Source organism: Globicephala melas, chromosome 3 (assembly GCF_963455315.2).
Source record: "Globicephala melas chromosome 3, mGloMel1.2, whole genome shotgun sequence".
Classification (NCBI taxonomy): domain Eukaryota; kingdom Metazoa; phylum Chordata; class Mammalia; order Artiodactyla; family Delphinidae; genus Globicephala; species Globicephala melas.
Genome location: NC_083316.1, coordinates 105,117,364 through 105,131,243, shown reverse-complemented (window position 1 = coordinate 105,131,243; position 13,880 = coordinate 105,117,364). Strand labels below are relative to the sequence as shown.

Here is a 13,880-nt window from a genome sequence, read left to right as displayed (position 1 = left end):
GAGATGATGGCATTTAAGGCTCTGCCCTTGAGAATGAATAGTCACTGAAATGGCCCAAGCCTGGCAAGAGCAATTAACCCTAACATGCACGTGCTTACGAGCCAGATAGATGAGGCTCCGCTCCTGCCCCTCTCCGGCTCTTCCCCTCAGTGGGACACCAGGGCTCCCATCAGGCATCCTTGCAGTGATCGCTGAGCACGGCCACCACCTCACACAGGCCCCACCGCATTGCATCCAGGAGGAAATGCTCCCAAAACGTACAGTCGTTTCTGACGTTGTGATAAGCAAATAATATATACGGTTATAGTCCCTTGACATACACGTTATTTTCAAAGACAGCAAGCAAATCATCTTCCGAATTAAGACAGTGATTAAACAATGGATCGGGTCAATTACAGTTGCTTACAGAATCAGTGCCTATGGACAAATATATGAAAAATAAAATCAATGACTTTAACTTTGGTAATTTAGAAATTCGCCCCCTTGGAAGCATGAAACTAAACAGTCCTTAACAGTCTCTTTCTCCTCCGTCATAAGGGAATGCTACTTCCTCTTTCAGCTTCCTAGCTCCCAATCCATTTTTATGCTGCAGCCCCCAAGATCTATGTCAAACAACGCACACTTTGCTCATGTTTGGAAACCTACAATGTTATCAGCTGAATTAAAGCCACACTCCTGTGCCAGGTTTTCAGGGTCGTCCACGCAATGGGCTGCTTTACTTCTTGGATCTCACTAACCACAGCCAACACCCTCCAGCCACTCCAAGCCTCCAGCCCTGTGTCCATCCAGGCTACCTCTGTTTCTGCTGGTCTGAGCCCCACCCGAACTTCTCCCCCTGCCCTGCCCCGCCCATGTCCACTAGACCCTTTAAGCTCCAGCTCAGCCGTTCAGTCCTGCCAGGCACACTCCCCTGTTAGCAATAGTCCCTGCCATGCCAGTAGCTTCAGTCTTTAAATTCCTTTGAATTTATCGCTTGTACTATTTGCAGTTTTTTTTTTCTGTATTCTGATTTCCTACTTAGTTATCCTGCACAATTTCGCCCTTTCATATATCAGTATATTATAACAATACTATTTATGATAGCTCCATTGTAATGGGTGAACCTAATATTGCAGGCCTTCCCATGAGCTGGTCTTACACAGCACCTTTTGGCAAGGAAGCTCACCTGGTTGGCTGGGTCAGTCCATCTGGCCCCCAGAAATCCATCTGCTTCAGATTCCTATTTTAATTACCTTGGAAGGGCCCTTTTACTAAGATTATAAAAAGACAACCAAAAAAGATAAATTGAGAAGCAATGCTTTCACCTTATGGACTATGGAATAACTCATATTATTAAGCATTTAAATGATGCATTTAAATTATACAACAAAATGGATCAAAAGTTTGTTCTTTGGTACTGTGCCTCTACTAATCCCATACTCCCAATTTATCCCTCGCCCCCTCTTCCCCTTTGGTAGCCATAAGTTTGTTTTCTATGTCTGTGAGTCTGTTTAGTCTATATTCAATATCTTGTAACGAGTTATAAATGGAAAGGAATTGAAAAAAGAATATAGATATATACAAATTTATGTATAACCGAATCACGTTGCTGCACACTCGAATCTAACACAATATTGTAAATCAACTATACTTTAATTAAAAAAAAGTTTATTCTTTGGGATATTTGTAGACCTCATATATACCCAAAAGAGTGTTCAGTGGTCAGATAAACTCAATAAGTCCTGGGTTAAGCAAATGGCAAACAGGTTTCCTTACTCTAGCTTTTCGGAAAGTCTCCTAATGTCTGCACTGGGAATCTCCTTAAGTGGGTTAGTGGATGCTGTATTCCCACAAATGAGTTGACCCCAGCACCATTTTTCCACAGAGCAACTTCTGGGGAGCGTATTCCAGGAAACTCATTCTGTCTGACATTGATGTGGTTGAGGCATTCCCTCCCGAAGCCCTCCTCATCAGGATCTTGCTTGAATGTTTAGCGAGCAGTGGCTAAAGGAAAGGTCTATTTTCTGTCCCTGACTTCCTCTGTTTTGTTTCCTGGTCTGGTCATGTGAAGGGCCCTGCTCTCTCTCTTTTTTTTTTTTTTTTTTTTTTTTGCGGTACGTGGGCCCCTCACTCTTGTGGCCTCTCCCGTTGCGGAGCACAGGCTCTGGACACGCAGGCTCAGCGGCCATGGCTCACAGGCCCAGCCGCTCCGCGGCATGTGGGATCTTCCCAGACCGGGGCACGAACCCGGGTCCCCTGCATCGGCAGGCGGACTCTCAACCACTGCGCCACCAGGGAAGACCCCTGCTCTCTTTTAACATCTCACAATTTTCATGTTGTGTGTTAACAGGTAATTCTTAGTCTCTGTCTGCATTTGCTCAGTGTGAATTCCAGTTCAGAGAGGCAGCCTCCAAGACCAGTCAGCACTGTGGACCCCAGAGTCCCACAGGCTGGCTTTCAGTTATAGCCACGGCCACTTACCAGCTGTGTAAACCAGGGACATTTCTTAATCTCTCGGTGCCTCATCTGCAGGCATGACTATAGGACACACGTCACAAGATTTTGTGAGAGGTTAATATAGGGAGGGTGTTGTACAGAATCTGGCCTCTAGTAGTGCCATTAGTATTAATTTACAGTATGGTCCTCAATGATTCCATTTCTCCTAACTATAGCTATTGCTGGAACCATTAGCTATTATGAGGATCCATGTAAATCCTAAAACTTCAGGAAGTCTGACTCATGACTTGAAAACTGCTTACTGTGTTTGCCTGAGAAAAATGTTCCATTTGTTCTTCGTGGGAACAAGAAAAGAGAAATAGAATGAATTAACTGCTATTGGTGAGAAGAGAACAGCTTCTGGGCTGAGTGTTTTCTCAGAGTTATCCCCTATGACTGTGCTTCAGAGGTCAGCAAACTTCTTCTGTCAAGGGCCAGATAGTAAATATTTCAGGCTTTGCGTGATAGAAGGTCTCCGTGCTAACTACGCAGCTCTGCCCTTGTAGTGTGAGAGCAGCCGTGAGCGATGTATAAGTGAATGGGCGTGGCTGTGATCCAGTAAAACTTTATTTATAAAATCAGGAAGCTGGCTGGATTTTGCCTGCAGGCCTTGTTTGGGGACCTCTGCTCTGCTGTCATCAACTCAATTTCCCAGGGATGGGATTTTTTTTCAGGGTGGCTTTGCCACCATATGTGAGTAGGGATGCTGACCCCTCTGGGACCCAGTAGTGGTGAGAGAAGCCAGTCCAAGAAAAAGCCAACAAACTTGGAGAGTAGCATTGAAAAAACTGCAGGGAACAAAAGCACAGTCCTGGTGACATTGTAAACTTCTGGATCAACTTTGCTGAAGCCTGCCTTACCTCGGGACGTTATGGTTATATAAGCCAGTAAATTCCTATTACCGTTTTAGCCAAGCTGAGTTGGGTTTTCTTGTCACATGCTAACCAAAGTCTTCTACTGCTACACCATGATTATAGCTACATTAAGTACATCAATGAGCACTTTATGGTGGATGCGCCTGGTACTCAATTTGTGTTTTATATCTAGTTAGAACTTTTGCTGACTAACTCAGAAAAGGAAATTTAACAACCAAAGCCCATTCCAAAATGAATTTACAGCCATTCATCTAAAAATTTCTAGGGCACTTTCATCATTTCTAAAGTGCTTGGGGACATTATCTTTCAAGTATCTATTATTCATATTTTATTTATAAAGCTCTCTTGTATTTTGGTTATATTGCTTCTGGCTCTTCTGTTATTCTACATAATAAAAACAAGCAAATTCACCCATCAATCTATAACCCCTCCAAGTTCTGACTCTAGTTGAGAAGGACTCTAAGTAAAAATAAGAGAGGCGCTTGCACTGCGTTCATAAATCAACTTCTTGTAAGATGTCTTTAATGCCTCCGAGTCAGCCTTAAACCTAAAACTGCAGGATGCTCTGATGACTGTTTTCTCTCTATAGCAGACAGGGTGGTGCCAGGCCCTCAGGCAAGGTGCCTGGAAATGTTGTCCAAGTCCACCTAGAAACCAGGGATCTTGAACACAAGAAATGGTAAAGGCCTTACTCACAACATTTACCCCAAAGATATGGATCATTCCTGTGACATCTCTGAGTGAATGGCAGGAACTCAACACAATAGTACTGTCCCTCCTCACTCGCCCCAGCTCAGCACACCCTCAGACACACCCTGTGCTCCCAGAACTTGACTGACTTGCTGATCACCTCTGGAGCTTGTGTGATAAAAGTCCTCACCTGGTACAGCAGTTCTCACACTGGCCAAATGTCAGCACTCGTCAGGCCCAGGATGCCGTATGGCCACTAACAATGGGTCACTGATTTCGTTCATGCTATGAGTCAGTCTCCTATGCCGCTGTAACAAATTACCAGAGACTTAGTAGCCTAAAACAACACATATTTTTAATCTTATTGTTCATATTTATTTTTAAAATTTTTTATTGATGTATAGTTGATTTACAATATCGTTAAGTTTCAGCTGTACAGCACAGCGAATATATATATATATATATATATATATATATTCTGTCTCAGATTCTCTTCCACAGGTTATTACAAAATAATAAGTATAGTTCTCTGTGCTGTACAGTAAGGTCCTTGCTGGTTATCTATTTTATACATAATTGTGTGTATATGTTAATTCCAGCTTCCTAATTTATCCCTCTCCACACCTTTGTCTATGAGTCTCTTTTTATTTTGGAAATAAGTCCATTTGTGTCTTTCTTTTCTTTTTTTTTTTTTTTAGATTCCACATATAAGTGATATCTTATGATACTTGTCTTTCTCTTTCTGGCTTGCTTCACTTAGTATGATAATCTCTAGGTCCATCCATGTTACTGCAAATGGCATTATTTCACTCTTTTTTATGGCTGAGTAATATTCCATTGTATACATGTATCACATCTTCTGTATTCATTCCTCTGCTGATGGACATTTAAGTTGCTTCCATGTCTTGGCAATTGTAAACAGTGCTGCAATGAACATCAGGGTGCATGTGTATCTTTTTGAATTATGGTTTTCTCTGGGTATATGCCCAAGAGTGGGATTGCAGGATCATATGGTAGCTCTATTTTTAGTTTTTTAAGGAACCTCCATACTGTTCTCCATAGTAGCTGTACCAGTTTACATTTCCACCAACAGTGTAGGCGAGTTCCCTTTTCTCCACACCCTCTCCAGCATTTATTGTTTGTAGATTTTTTGATGATGGCCATTCTGACTGGTGTGAGGTGATACCTCATTGTAGTTATGATTTGCATTTCCCTAATAATTAGCGATGTTGAGCATATGTTCATGTGCATTTTGGCCATCTGTATGTCTTCTGTGGAGAAATTTCTGTTTAGGTCTTCTACCCATTTTGATATTGAGCTGCATGAGCTGTTCGTATATTTTGGAACTGAAAGCCTTGTCGATCGCATCATTTGCAAATATTTTCTCCCATTCTATAGGTTGTCTTTGCATTTTGTTTATGGTTTCCTTTGCTGTGCAAAAGCTTTCAAGTTTAATTAGGTCCCATTTGTTTATTTTTGGTTTTATTTTCTTTACTCTAGGAGACAGATCCAAAAAGATATTGCTGTGCTTTATGCCAAAGAGTGTCTTACCTATGTTTTCCTCTAAGAGTTTTTTAATACTCCTCTTATAGTTCTTTAAAGCAGAAATCCGACGTGGGTCGCAATGGGCCAAAGACAAAGTGTCAGCAGGGCTACAATTTCCTAAAGACCCTAAGAAAGGGTTTTCTCATCTTTTTCAGCATCTAGAGGCTGCCCACAGTCCTTGGCTCACAGCTCCCTTCATTGTCCATAACCAGCAATGGAGGATTGAGTCATTCTTATAGCAAATCCCTCCCATTTACATTCTGCCTCCCTCTTGTAAAGACCCTTGTGATTATACTGGGCCATCCAGATAATCTAGGATAACCTCCCCATCTCAAGGCCAGATGATTAACAACCTTAGTTCCATCTACAACCTTAATTTCCCCTTTGCTGTGTGACAACATAGTCATAGGTTGCAGGGATTAGAACCTGGACACCTTTGGGGGCCATTATTCTGCCTACCACAGAAATAAACAAAATAAATAAAATAAACAAAATATATTAGTGGCAGATGATGCTAAGAGCAGTGGAGAAAAGCAAAGCAGGGGAGGGTATGGGGTATGCCGGACATGTGTGGCCTTTTACACAGCCGCATCAGAGAACGTCTCATGATTAGGAGACATCCGAGTAAAGATCTCCAAGAGATTAGGGAACTAGCCATGAAGATATCTGGGGGGAAGCTTTCCCACCAAAGGGAACAATAAGTGTCAAGGCCCGGAGGTGGGAGCAGGCTGGGAGTGTCTGAGGAACAAGGGGAAAAGCCGTGCAGCTGAAGGTGGGGAGGGAACGAGGGGAGAGAAGGACAGAGAGGGGATGGTGAGCATCGTGTCACCATGATGACATGAGTTTTAGGCTATTGAAAAGGACTTTAGATTTGACTCAGTGTAAAACGGAGAGGTTTTTTTTCTTCAGTGTGTTTAGATACCTTTTATTTTAAAATAATTTTCGATGTATAGAATAATTGCCATAATCCAGAAAGTTCCCAAATACTTTTCACTCAGTCTCCGTTCATGTGAACATCTTATATAACCATGGCACATTTACCAAAACTAAGTAATGGACGTTGGTTTGAAACTATACCTAAACTTCAGACTTTAATTCATATTTCATGGTTTTCCCACTAATGTCCTTTTCCTGTCTCGGGACTCCATGCTGGGCTTAGTCATCATCTCTCCTTACTCTCCTCCAATCGGTGACGGCTTCTCATTCTTGTTTTCTGTGACCTTTGGTGCTTTTGAAGAGCCCTAGGCAGGTATTTGTAAAATGTCCCTTAATTTGGATTTGTCTGATGTTTTCTCACAATGCGGGTTATGGGTTTTGGGGAGAAAGACGACAAAAATGAAGTGACCTTCTCATCATATATCATGGGGAGCACGATGTCACCATGGTTTACTACTGGGGTTGTTAACTTTGATCACTTGATCCGACATCTGCCAGGTTTCTCTGCTGCAAATTTACTATTTTCCCCTTTTCAGCTTCTATTCATTAGAAAATGAATCAAAAGTCCAGTCCACTCCCAGGAGGAGGAGAAATAACTTCCACATCCTGGAGTGAGGAGTATCAGAGAATCTGCGGATGTATGTTAAAACTGCCTCAGTTATTACAGGCATACCTTGCTTTATTGTGCTTCACAGATATTGTGTTTTTTACAAATCAAAGATTTGTGCAACCCTGCATTTGGCAAGTCTACCTGCACCATTTTTCCAACAACATTTGCTCACTTCGTATCTCTGTCACATTTTGGTAATTTTGACAACATGTCAAATATGTTTATTATTATTATATTTATTATGGTGATCTACGATTAGCGACCTTTGATGTTACTATTGTAATGGTTTGGGGGCCCCAGGAACTGCACCCATATAGGATGGCAAAATTAATTGGTAAATGTTGTGTGACTTCTGACTGCTCCATTGACCAGCCATTCCCCATATCTCCTCCTCTCCTTGGTCCTTCGTATTCCTTGAGACACAACAATATTGAAATTAGGCCAATTAATAACCATACCACGGCCTCTAAGTGTTCAAGTGGAAGCAAGAGTCCATCGATACAGCAAACCTTATTGTTGTCTTATTTTAAGAAATTGCTACAGGCACCCCAGGCTTCAGCAACCAGCACCCTGATCAGTCAGTAGCCATCAATACTGAGGCAAGAGCCTCCACCAGCATAAAAGATTATGACCAGCTGAAGGCTCAGATGATGGTTAGCATGTTTTAGCAATAAAGTATTTTTTTAATTAATGAACGTACAGTTTTTAGACATAATACTATTGCACACTTAATATACTACAACATAGTGTACACTAAATTTCCTATGCACTGGGAAACCAAAACATTCGTGTGCCTTGCTTTATTGCAATATTTGCTGTATTTTGCAGTGGTCTGGAACCAAACCCAGATAACTTCCTGGTATTCCTGCAATGAGTATTTTGGAGGAGGTACTTTGAAGCAATGAAAACATCCTGCTTCTCTCAGAGTTTTGCCCACTAATATTGGCATCTATCAGTGGATCTTGACTGTAACGAGTGGTGCTTTAATGGTGATTTTCTATTTCCTTAATTCCTTCTATGTTTAATATTTGGAATTCTTCTGTAAGGAATTCTTCTGTGCCTTTTCCCTTATTCAGTTATTCATTTATTTATATGAGTATAAACTCACGGACAATCATTTTGTTCTTTGGATTGTAATCTGATACTATTGTTATTTATTTTGTTTCTCCGATAGTTCTGGCTTTGGACGTTGGGAAGTCTTTCACATTGGCTCCTGTGTCCATTTGACATGCCCTGTTTTTTATTTTGTTTTGCTTTTAGCATATCTTCTTCTCCTGATACTTACTCTAAGATGCTCCAGGCTTATCTTATATTTTTCCTGTCCCAACCCCAGTGCTCTCTGCTGATGATACCGTTGTGAAAAAGAGTTTTCCTTCTCCTTGGGGCATTTGTAGTCTGGTATAACAGGTGCAGCCCTGTGGTAATCGGGGGAGTAAAGATTTGTAAAAGGTAAGGTGTTAGCACAAAAGAGGGACTAGCTTTTTATTAGGGGAGAGTCACAGAAATCATAACGCAAGGTGAAGAGTGTAGTTCTGGAGTCAGATTTACAGGGTTGGAATTGGGGTTCCCCATGTATTAGCTGATGATTCTGAATCTTTGAGCCTCAATTTCCCTATGTGGAGGGGATGATAGCACCCACCTGTCGAAGCGACCATGATGCATCCACCATGCAGTTTTGTCTTCATCCTGCATTTCTTGGTTCCCCTGCAGCTAAGAGGGACCATATGTCAGACTGGTGGCCCAGAGAAGATGGGGGAAGTAGGGGGGTACCACTCAGAGGTCTCCCTAAAACATCCTTGCGATCCTTCTCACCCTCTCTGCCTTCTACACCAAAACTCCAGGATGGGCATGGAACCCAGTGCTCACAGCTTAAAAGTGAGCCCCACAGGAGGTGCTGCCAGCCAGGAATTTGTGCTCCAGACTCTGCACAAGAGCAGGAAACAAACAGTCTCGCTGAATTCTGCGACTGTTTAATTGCAAGCTTCAGCCTGTCCTGATTAGCACGGCACCTCAAAGGTGGCTGGAACACATAAGCAAGATAAAAAGCACATGATAAGCCCTCAATAGCTGATAGCCATTACTGCATTACATGGTACAGAGAGGGGGCCACGCTATAGAGTTGGGACTTGAGGGGATCTGCTAGGTGGATGGGAGGTGATTGGAGTCAAGTGTTTTGAGCAGAGGGTAAACACTGACAAGTAAAGAAAGAAAAGGGGGATGGTGAGAGTGTTAGAGAGGGGGAGGGAGGAAACTGACATGGGACAAAGGGAAGCAAGAGCCATCCAAACTGCAAACAGGGCAGCTGCTGGGAGGCGCCCTGGCCCCCAGGGTCCTGCCTCTGTCATATGCACACAGGGGCGGAGCCCAGCGCCTGTGCCTGCTCTACGGATGGCCGCTCAGAGCCTCAGTGATGTTTCCCCCTCAGCTACTCCAGACCCAGAGGGAGAAAGAGGCCTGGTTTTTCATTTTTCTCAACCTAATGACAAGAGCCTTCCTGGACACTTGTTTTTACTCTTTGAAATGTGTTTCTTTTATCACCTTCCGGTCACAGGAAGAGTCTTAATGGAGTTAGAATAAGAGAGGGAGCAGAAAGCCCCACAGAGGGGAGGCCAACCAAACAAAGGACAGAGGTGCCTTTGTCTCTCTGGCTTGTCAGGCAACAAAGGACAAATGTGCAGTACGGGGCTGGAAAAGCTGCAATGGACGCTTTTCTTTAAAGTCCCCACTAAGCAATACAGACAGGTCCCCAGGCTTAGGGGTTCAGCCTGTGGTCAAGTGAAAATTGGCATCTATGCAAAGCTAGCCAGCCTGGAAACTGAGGCAGCCTCACTCGACCTTCCCAGCACTGTGGTCAAACCGGCCGAGTGGCCACCTAGCAGAGACGAGTCCTGATGCTCAAAAAGGCACTACTTATTTTCCTCTTTGCTTAAACTTACCAAAGTTCACTTATCCAAAAAGTCATTGTTCTGGGGCCTCTGTAAATGTTGTTAAGCTTTGGGGGTGGTTAAGTTGCAGCTTTCGCTTGTGACACCAAGGAACCTTGTACACAACTGGAAAATTGACACCAAGCTGACTGGACCAAATCAACCTAATTTTTATAGAAATCTTATCCAGCAGAAAACTATATATCAGGGCTTCCCTGGTGGCGCAGTTGTTGAGAGTCCGCCTGCTGATGCAGGGGACACGGGTTCATGCCCCGGTCCGAGAGGATCCCACATGCTGCGGAGCGGCTGGGCCCGTGAGCCATGGCCACTGAGCCTGCGCGTCCAGAGCCTGTGCTCCGCAACGGGAGAGGCCACAACATTGAGAGGCCTGCGTACCGCAAAAAAAAAAAAGAAAGAAAGAAAGAAAACTATACATCAGAAAAAAATATAGCAGTCCGTGTTTCCAGATAAAAGGATCACCTGTGCCTGAAAAACAGGAAATAACCAAAACAAAGAAAACCAGATCCAGAGAAATAAAATTTGGACGCATGTGAAATCTAGGAAACCTTTACAGTGAGCTGTTTGGGCTCCTGCCCACCAAATTCTTCCTCCGTCCGTCTTCCCCTCCCACCTCCTTGCCTCCGTGGCTTTCCAGACTGACAGTCTACCAGTGAGAATTTGGGGGCGATGCTTCTTGCTGAAGGACCCACTTTGACCAAGCCCCAACTGCAGGACAGGCTTCTAAAAGAGCGCCGTCTGTATAAATTAAAGCGTATTAGCCATTGTGCCCTTTTCCTGGAAAGGAAATCACATCTACTTATGTGTATCTGGAAATCAAAACCTACTTGTCTGTGGCATTCTCGTGGACATGCCAAAACAAAACCCAGGCCAGCCTGCTTGGATGAGGGCTGAGCACACAAAGAGATCTATTCATGCCTTTGGACTTCAAGAGAATCATATGGTCCGACAAAGGTCAACAAAATGGTCACAGCCTGATTTCAAAGGTTAGTTTTTAAAGGTACAGTTCACTACGGCTGCTAAGAAAGAAACCCTTTTTTTATTTTAGACACTCAGAGATAAGAAACAAGCATAGGAGGAACTGTGCAATCTGCCCTGTGGTCATGTCTCTTTAAGATATGCAGTTGGTGTTACACAGTGAATTGGCTGTAAAGTCTAATTTTTAAAAAGCCTCCCATATTATGGGATTTACTCACGTACTGTGGAAAACTGCCTAAAATATCTACAAATATCATCATTATTTAAACGCACAAATTTCTTCCACGTCTTGGCAGGTAGAGTCTTTAGGGAAATTTTTTCTTTCTTCAGCTTCCTTCCTTCTTTCTTTCCTCTTTCCCTATTTCTTCTCCCTCCTACCTGCCTTTGTTTTTATCATCCCTTTTTTTTTTTTTTTTTTTTTTGCGGTACGCGGTCCTCTCACTGTTGTGGCCTCTCCCGTTGCGGAGCAACAGGCTCCGGACGCGCAGGCTCAGCGGCCATGGCTCACGGGCCCCGCCGCTCCGCAGCATGTGGGATCTTCCCGGACCGGGGCACGAACCCGTGTCCCCTGCATCGGCAGGCGGACTCTCAACCACTGCGCCACCAGGGGAGCCCCTATCATCCCTTTTTGATGAAAGAACAGGAAAGGAGAGAGAGAGTAACATTTATTGAGCAGCTACTTTGATACAAGTGTTTCCGTGTGTATTCAGCAACCATAAGCACGCATCCCCTGGCTTAATCTGAAAAAGCCAGTTGCGCTTCCAGTGAATTCGCTTTAGTAGAGATTTATTTTTTTAAGTAACAAAGACAACTTATTAAGTACACTGTTTTAAGATGTCAGAGTCCTTTGAATGACTTAATATGTCTAGTCATAACTAAACTAATGCCCTCCCATGTGATTGGCAGAGGATACATTTTCTGTTTTTGATATAGAAACACACACAAGCACAAACATGTTCTTTCTTCTTCTGTATTGGTAACTTGCATGCTAAGTTTTCTTGGCTGTTGGTTCTCTCTGCCCCTGTGGGACTTAATTAGCCTCTGGGAAGACGGTGTAACATAAGCAGTCTTGAGGAAAGAAGTCTCTCTGTCCTTCCGAATAACTTTCTGACTTTCCCCAAACTTTGCTTCCTCTGCCCGCACCTTGCCTCACCCACTGTCAGCGTCCTCTGGCTCTCGGAGTCTACAAGGCCACGTGCTCCATCTTACACAGGATGGGAGCCAAGCAAGGGAGGAAGGACCTCGAATTGCTCAGTATTTTTCCAGAGAAATATCTATTATTCCTTCAGATTAGACATCAGTGGAATGAGACAGTTACTCGGATGGAAACAGGTTGAGTTTATTTAAAGTGTTATGAGGAATCTTGAGAAATTAATAGACAGTGTCCCTTATGGGCATGCATTTCCACCTTGCCACCCCTGCCCTCACTTGGCTGGGCCCCTGCACACCTTCCCCGGCTTCCTCCCAGCAGATGGAGTCCGAGGTCCCTTCTCAGACTCACTCCGGCAAAGGGGAGAGAGTGGTTTGCAGCCTTTTTCAGGGATTTTGTTCACTCTTAAATGTTTTTCCATCCAGTCAGTTCCTTCCTTTACTGCTGGTTCATCAGATTTTCTCCCAAGAAGGAATGAGAAGATTAACCTTCAAATATGCTTTGGACCAAATAAATGTTAAGCCATTGTTCCCACAGTGGCTTCTAAGATGCATTTGGGGAAGTTAAGTTTCTCCTGGGTTGCATCAGAGCTTCATGTTTGACAGGTGTGGTCCCTTGACTGTCTAATGATAACAACCCACACCTGTTGAGCTTTTTGCTTTCTTAATCTCCACAAAGAGTAGCCTGAAGAGAGTATTTATTCCTCATCCTATGATGAGGAAACAGACACAGAAAGGTTAAGTAGAGTGTGGCCTGTGACTGTCTGATTGAAAATCCCAAGCTTTTCCCCAGCTACCCTTTTGTTTGTGTCAAGGGGGGTTCTGGAAGACCGGCCCACACCCTTGGATGAGGCCGCAGGTGTGCCCCTGGCGTGCTCCAGGAGGCTTGTCTTCAGGTGGAGATGATAGTAGCAATAATCTCCCTGCTTATAAAGAACCTGCTCTACGTGCTCATTTCACAGGGAGGAGGCTGAGGTTCGAGGTCACGTAGCAGAGGCGCTTCGTGCAAATGAAACGAGCTGTCCTTTATCAGGAAAGTTTCTTCTGTTTTCCCAGACGTCATGTGGTAAGTTTAGGAGTCTCTGAGAGGAAGATAAAAAGCATCGTCAATGTCCTAAATGTGTTTGGCCCCGGGACCCCTGGTGTGGCCAGAAGCACAGGGCCATTGTTATGTAAGACGCCTGGGAGGTGCTGGTCTTGGTGACCGGATTTTAACAATTTTTCCCAGGTATGCATATAAATTCATTGATCAGCCTTTTTTGTTTTCTAATTCTAGAATGAAGCAGTTGATCTGCAGACATGGTGTGGCTGAGGATACATGAAGGGTGGCAACAGGGCCGAGAGAGTCGGGAGGAGGTGTAGGGGGTGCATACAGGTAAGTGATTTAACTGCTCGCGGCCTCAGGTTTCTCAGGTACAAAGTGGGTGTGATGATACCTTCATTGAAGGGTTGTGAGGATCAGAGCAGAGAATGGCTGTTGGTACAGGGTATGTGTATGGTCAATGCGGGCTGTTATTTACTCTTCTGATACCTCTTACAATGAGCAGTGTCATTGTGGGCAAGTTTTGTTGTTGTTTTGTGGTACGCGGGCCTCTCACTGCTGTGGCCTCTCCCGTTGCGGAGCACAGGCTCCGGACGCGCAGGCTCAGCGGCCATGGCTCACGGGCCTAGCTGCTCCGA

The 13,880-nt window shown here is 43.9% G+C and overlaps 1 long non-coding RNA gene across 1 annotated transcript in view; it reads left to right on the top strand.

Annotated features, from left to right (window-relative positions):
- Nucleotides 1-13,576, top strand: part of LOC132597093 (uncharacterized) — a 58,143-nt gene extending 44,567 nt beyond the window's left edge. The window contains exon 3 of the long non-coding RNA XR_009563453.1: nt 13,477-13,576. This is a non-coding gene — a long non-coding RNA (uncharacterized lncRNA). The remainder of the gene's footprint in view (nt 1-13,476) is intronic.
- The last annotated feature ends 304 nt before the right edge of the window (nt 13,577-13,880 follow it).